This window comes from Anoplophora glabripennis, unplaced genomic scaffold (assembly GCF_000390285.2).
Source record: "Anoplophora glabripennis isolate ALB-LARVAE unplaced genomic scaffold, Agla_2.0 scaffold757, whole genome shotgun sequence".
NCBI lineage: Eukaryota > Metazoa > Arthropoda > Insecta > Coleoptera > Cerambycidae > Anoplophora > Anoplophora glabripennis.
The window spans coordinates 179,862-187,950 of NW_019416851.1; positions in this window are offsets into that span (position 1 = coordinate 179,862).

An 8,089-nucleotide genomic window follows, 5' to 3' on the forward strand; every position below is an offset into this window, starting at 1 on the left:
ATCTAAATTTGTAACGAGGCGTAGGTACACTACATATCAACATCGTTTATAATAACTATATCAACAACACATTGACATTAATAATTCTATTAATTTTATAGTAATATATATTATTTTAACTATAAACATATTTTACTGTCAACTCTCCTCCCAGAAATGTTAATTAACATCTGCTAACCTATATAATAAAACAATATTTGTATAAGCATCATTACTGAATTTAATATTGCTATAATGGTCATTAGGTCGTTAATAATAATTTTTTAAAACTCCTGAAATTAAATCAATGGTTTATTATTTCCTAGAAATTATCGAATTGTGTTTTTCTTTCGTGGAAGAAAATTTGATATACAATATTACACTATTTTTTGTTTTATGTTTATTGTAATTTTGTGAAAAACTAGATGAAATAATAAAAGATCCTGCCAAATTTTGAAAATAAGTTAGCCAAGGAATGAGACCTTATTTTGAATATGTGGAAAACAAACAAGCACCATTGTTAACTTAGAGCATATACTATATGGAGGAAGCACATAGTCCAGCACACAGCGAAATTCGTTTCAGTTTTACGCTTTTTAAAATATCATTAAAAGAAGAAATTATTTCCCACAAATTTTAAATCCCTTTGTCTTTACAATAATTCTAATGTTTCAGTACAAAATTCTTGTTATAGGTAAAAGTAGTTCGATAAAACAATTGACTGATTCCTTTGGAGCAAGGGTTTGGGCTTATTTAATTAAGAAATAACTAAAAATGTGGCGCAAATAAAACCACAAACGATATACAGGGTGTTTCTGAAATAAGTGCGTTCCTTGAAAAGGGTGATGGAGGGCATGAAAATGAGTAACCTTTATTAAACAAATGATGGTCTAAATGCTTCTGTTTTCGAGATAATTAATTAAGAAATTAACAATAAAATGTAAGCGGACCCTGTGCATCTTGTGCACGTGCGTAGCCAGAATGCTTCGGACTCGCTATATGTGTGAACCGGGATACCGGAAATGTCCACCTGACATGTGAAGGTCGTGGACGGCAACATGTTTTCGACTACGAAGAAACCATAATAAACCTCGTTGAGGCAGATCGGAGGCGCAGTTATTATTACACCCCTATCATGGACAACGGGTTCAGGCATTAAATAACAATGATTTTCAGCCCCTTGTGGAATTTTGCCAGTGGTTTCGACAACAAATAGCACAAGATCCAGATTTTACAAGCAAGGAACTGTTTACGGATGACGTTATTTTACTAGAGACGGCTTGCTAAATTTTTACAACAATCACTATTTGCGTGATGCAAATCCTCACGTTGTACAGAGATTTCGGTTCGAACAGCGGTTTTTAGTGATTGTGGTGTTTTTGGTGACAAATTACTCGGCTTGATAGTCTTACCTGCACGTTTAAATGGTGTTGCTTATTTAGAGTTTTTGACAAACGTCTTACCGGATTTGTTGGAAGACGTCCCTTTATAAATTCGCGCTTTGATGAAGGTGCCCCTCTCCATGTTTCTCGTGCAGGTTGTCAGTCTTCGGTAAGGTGGATAGGACGAAATGGCACTGTATGTTGGCCAGCACAAGGTCCCTATATGAAACCTATGGACTTTTTTGTTTGCCAGTGTATGAAACAAAATGTATACCGAACGCCTAATATCGATGCAGCAGATCTTCAACAGCGTATTTTTGCTACAGCTAATGAAATTCGACAAATGCCGGGTGTATTTTCGCGTATGCGGACTAATTTTGACCGTCGTTTGAAAGCACGTTTATTAGCACATGGAAACAACTTTGAACCATTTATAAATAATTCGATTATTCGTTTAATTTTTGTGTTACTTTTAAGCGAGATTTGAATAAATTTCAATAATTTCGAACACAAAATTTAAACCGTCAAAAACGCCATCAGCGCTTTCGCACTGGGGCGAAATTTGTTTAAACCTTCAAGTGAAACATTTATTTTCAATTTAAATCGTAATATTTTAGACCATCAGTTGCTTAATAAAAGTTGCTCATTTTCGTGCCTTTTCAAGGAACGCGTTTATTTCAGAAACACCCTGTACAATAGTAAAGTAAGTCCTATTCACCACCAAGTATTGTTTAATATACAATAATCTTATTTTCTTTCGGTAGTATTTATTAAACAACAACTACGACGTGTGTGGAATAACAAATCGTTAAGTATGATTTATCACCTAAAATAGTTGAAGGGATTCTAGAGAGCTATCAAACCATAAAATGATAATTAAGCAGTACGAGTAGGTAGGTGCCTGTGCTAAAGCTAAACCTATGGGTGTTCGTTTAAAATTTATCTCTCGCATTCGATTATAGTGATTTATAGATAGGAGTAGTCAATTAAAAGGATATTGATGTAAGTCGACTAAACTGGTCCATTAATAAAGTGATACAATTTAATCGACATGGTCGACTCGTACACTATGGTTCAATCGGAACGAATTAGAATTAAAATTATTTTCTTCCACATGTAGAAATGTAAATATATAGAGTGATTTTCTCGTAGGAATAAGATGAAAAGTTCATTTTAAGATGGGTTTTCAAGTCCTTGGTTACAAAGATACAAAGTACCTATCTAATTTTTGTTAAAAGAAAGTAGAGCATCTTTTATATCATCCAAAAGTAAATTACGAACGGGGTAAATTTTTTAGAAAAAGTTATCGAAATTTTGGGTATTTTGACCAAGTTTAGACATTCCATATAAATATGAAGTTATTATATTCCATATTTTTATGGGTGATTATGAAGTACCTACTTATTTTGCAAATTTCGATTCATTTTACGCAAATCAATCTTTTTTGAACTAAAAACTCTGACAAAATTAATAAATATACACAAAGTTTAGTTACATAGAAAAAAGTTAATATGAAATTTTATTTTTTATATAATGATGGCATGCTTTGACTGTAAGAAGGAAGAAAAATCCACGGCTATGTGTTTTAATAGGGATCGACGTAATTATTGATATTCCACATTAAATGTTATTCGAATAGAATAGCTAGAATGACTTCAAATGTCAAAATATTAAAACATCATTATTTTGGCTTTTAAAAGTAAATTATGTGAATACACAATGATAATAATCTATATATATAAATGATAATAAAAAGCTGTTCCTTGGTAAGCGCATCACATGAGAACCGCTGGACCGATATGTCTAATTTTTTTCCAAAATGTTCGTAATAGTCCGAATCAGGTTTTTAGGGAAAGAAAAATTGGAAAAGTTGACTAGAAAATTGGAAAAATCGGGAAAAACTGAAAGTGTTTTTTTCTATGGAATTTATGTATGAACTCAAGACCATAACTCGCCATGGATATGCGAAAATCTTTTTTGTTTTATTCGGAAAAAATACAAAAATCACACAAATTTATTGAAATTTGGACAGAACAACGTCTGCCAAGTTAGCTAGTTAAGCTAGTTAGCTAAAATATAAAAACTTATAAAATCAAGTCAATAGTCAATACATGTAAATTAAAATTAAACTATACATTTATTCTCTGTCATGGGTACCAACAAATTTCTATTTCTGTGGTTGAGTTCTAATACCTACGATTAGTTAATATTTTCGAAATACTAAAAAATAAATATTTTGTTATATGTGCAATAACCAATAAAAACATTAACAGTTGCTACCAAAATAGGTTTATAAAAGGCAAGCTTTCACTCTGGTGCCAGGGCTTATTTACTAATTATTTACACCTTTTAATTTACAATGTTTCAAAATACCAAAGGAAAGGAAAAACTATTTAAGTTTCTTAAATAAATACTTTTAAATAGTAAAAGAACGTATTCATTTAACCAATTTTACTCCGTTAGACTTTTTAATGTTCTTATGATAACATTTCTTCCAGTTAAAAAAAATAAGAATTGATTTTTTATATAAAGCAGTATAGGTATATTTCGTAATCAGCCTAATTGGTAATATTGCCGCTGTGAGAAGTGACCGATGAGTTGACGTTTTTAAATTTTTGGCTTATAATATGCAATAATTATTTCAGTTTTATTCTATAAAGGGTGTAACAGCGATGCTGCGACAAACGTATAGGACACTTGTTCAAATTTTGAGAAAAATTTTATAATTAATTCTGATTTCGGCATAGACTTTTAACTCAGATGCCACTTATTAGTTACTAATAAGATACTACATATTGGGAACTATATTGTATTGCATTTGAAGTCTTTAGGGTATCTTCAATAGTTCTGACCACTGATTAAAAACTGTGTTCCACATCTAATCTTTGAAGATTTGTTTCAGAAAAAATCGTTACTCTTGGTCCAGAGAATTTGCCGCAACGTCGCTTTTACATCCTGTATAGAGAATAAAATTGAAAGTTGTCCTTCAATGGCAACAACGACTTCTACTATTTAGTCATCTTTTTTCTAATAATCCATTAGGTATGTTTATGTATTTAGTTGAAGGCTTGGTATTTTTTTTTTTGAGGCTCAGTTGAACTTATATTTATTACTTTCCTCTTCTTCTAAAACAAAAGAGGAAGCTGTTTTTGGTGGAAATGCTATACAGGCTGTTGAAAAAGTGCAGGAAAAGAGTATTCGAAAAATAAGAAAAAAGTTCATGGAACATATTACCTGGAAACACTTCGTTGGCGAAGTACAGAGTATTAAAGTTTACGGGTTGACCAAATCAAATCAAATTTGGTACAGGACATTATCTAATAAGTTTGAATAATTTGAAGATGATAACATAAATGAGATAATTACGGTCAAAGATTTAGGGGTATCGTCATCTTTTTTAGCAGTAGGTAAAGTAGCATTTTCTGAAGGAGTAAGGTAAATTTTTTCAAATGAACACGCTATTTTCGAGGAAGTTACAAAATTTGATTCTAAAACCTCTTTTGGGGGTACGCATATTGCACATGACATAAAAAAATTGGTGGTTTATTAGGATCTGGAAAAGTAATTTTATTCTTTAAATTTTACAGAAATACGAGAATAAATTCTTCATTGTAATCTTAACAAACAATGTTTTTATGAACAAAAATACTGTTTTCTTGTTCAAGTAAATGTACTATTAGTGTTAAATTATAAGTGCATTTTGAATTTTATTGTTTCTTGAGTAGAATACGAATACGCGATTAAAATTTTAAAATACATATTTACGGTAAAATAATATATTTTCAAATCATTATTTAAACCTCTCTTCAGACCGTTCCTGATCGTTGACCTACATCGAGAGTAAATCTTAACCTACCGTACTGTTTGGTCAGTTTTTAGTATTACATATGTTAAGCAATTATTCAGTTTGTATCCTTATTGTGTGACTTATTACTTTCCAGAGTTGTGTGGTACCTACTTATTTAAAATGACATATACGGCTAAAAAACACTCACTCTTTCGTCCATAAAGTCTTAATAAAGTTGAGTTCCATTGTACTTTGATTTTGAAAGCAATTGCGAAACTGGACGAGACGATGACTAGGAAATCAGCTGTTTCGCTTCAACGTTCGATCGCTGTGTACTCCGCCGACCTGCGCGGCGCGTTCTCTATTAAGAAGTGGAGCGTCGAGTTAACAGGAGTTAAGGGGTAATTTGCTTATTTTTTAATAAAAGGTCGAGAAAATTTTTGTCCGATTTTCTCTCTTTATTAGGCCTTCCGAATACGTGGTTAAAATTAATGATATTATGACTGAATCATCATGTATAATAATCCATATACATAAATGATGCTATTGTATGCCAATGCAGATATGGCAGTCATGCGTTTTGTGTATGGATGCGTTAGTGGTAATGGACTTAAGACTTATCATCTGTACACTGAGGCTTATCCTAATCTTCCAGTTCCTTCTGCACGAATATTTAGCAGACTTCATCAACTACTCCGGGACAGCAGACAATTTGGTAAAACGCTGAAAGACTTAGAGTAGAAGAGGAAGTTTTGAAGGAAGTAGGAGAATATCTAGGAACTACCATTAAGCAGATTGCGACTGAAGTAGTTATTGGTTACCATCTTGTTTGAGAACCCATAGGGAACAGCTACTAACTCTATCTCTTTCCCATGCAACGTGTACAAACACTTGATCCACCAGACTGTGATGCCATATTAATATTTTATAGATGGGTTCTGAGAGAACATACTAACAATTTTAATTTAATGGTTTTCTTTCTTTTCACGGATGGAGTATACGAGGGACGAAATTTCTAATTTTCTTAATACTCCGTGAAGACGTCCCACTAAATGGGCGTGGTTTGTGGTGTTACACGATGGCGCTCCTTCTCACCTTTCGTAAATACGGGAATGAAACTTACGAATGAATTTGATGTGATGGGTTGGTTTAATGGCCATCTAGATCGCCAACCTTGAATACGAGTTATTTTGGAATATTTTGAGTTATTTTAAAAGTTTGGAGTATGCAGTTAGATCCCAATCTCGGCTATTTGATAATTAATTTTTAGAAAGATGTAAAGCCTACGTTGACATGCAAGGAAGACAGTTTGTACTCTTTCTCTAACAATGTTTTTTTCATGAAGAATGTTAAACCTCTGTATGAAATGAATTCGTAGGAACTTCTCCACCTCGACGTGAACAACATTCAAAAATAATAATTTATTGACAGTTTGTGCTGTATACAGTCAGGAAGAGTTTTAAGAGACAAAAGTATATTTTCTATGTAATTTACCTCACTTTTTACAGAATGCTACTACTTTTGAAAAAATTTCAGTGGCGTAGGAGTATTGGTCGACAAATGACGATACGATACAATGAGGTCTCAGTGATCATGTCCATATATAAATGGTACAAACTTATTAGTACTCCATACCAAATTTGAATTGATTTGTTCATCCATTTAGGAGATACAAAAAAAATATACAGGGTGTCCCGTGACTCGATGGTCATAGCTTAAGGTCGTATACCTATGAATGTGAATTTCTGGTATTCGTAATTCCATCTCTATTAGACGTGGCTTCATCTGTAAACATAATTTGTCCACAAAGCTGTGGGTATGCAATAAAACCAAGGACAAAAGTCAACACGCGCTGCATAGTCTGCTGGTTGTAAATGTTGAACAGATTGTATGTGAGACTTTCATTCGACTAACATGAACACGATTAGATATTCTTTTTCGGTCATGTTAAGGATAACTTTTTCTTCGGCAAGTTTTTCCTACACGGGACGTTCTGCAGTTGCTTTAGGAAATATACCTGTTTCTGTCAACTGACGATGCATATTTATGAACACTTGCTTATTAGGTATTCCTCAATGAGGAAACCTCCGATATCGGATTGATTTGAAAACATAGCAATGTCAAATTATTGTTAAAATTACAACGTCAAAGAATAAACAATGTCACCATAACAATATGACAGATCAATTACTTGACCTACCTGATTTATTTACTGTTTAATTTAATATTGCCCGTAACTCCTTAACTATTGAGTTTTGGACAAAGTGTAAAAGGCACTTTTGACTTCGACCTCGAAATTGTTCAAGGAATACGACCTTAAGCTATGACTATCGAGTCACGGGACACCCTTTATCTACAAAAATTTTAACACCATACGTCTCGGAAATGAAGTGTTTCCAGACACAAGTTGATATGAAGTTTTTCTCTTACTTTTTGGAATATTTTTAGCGTTTAGATTTGCTGCTGATTGAAATACTTGATTTAAAAGAGACTTGTTGTTTCCACGACATCGCAATGTGTTGTTGCAATGATATTACAAAGTTATTCATTGATCATTTGGTGTAACTGATATCAAAACGCTTCACTCTGTACCTTCGTCGGATCCAATGCCGCGGTTGCACCAGCCCCAGCAAGCATTGTTTATATCCCGCGAGATACTTTTACTTTCGCAGATATGCTCTACTTGTATCGCGCAAATTATGTGCACGGTAACGTGATTTCTGGTTTCCCGTTCTGACCTAGCGGCACCGCACGGCGGCGTTTGCGGTGATGAATTTCAGTTATGTCACATTCTAAGCGGGCAGTCGCACAGATCGAAATATCAAGGCCGACGGACCATGGCTTACTTCGAAATCATGGGCGTTCAGAAAGGGACGAGTCGGCTCTGCCCGTTTGACAGACGGATTCGAGCTCGCGGCCGACCTTCGCAGTGGCCAAAATT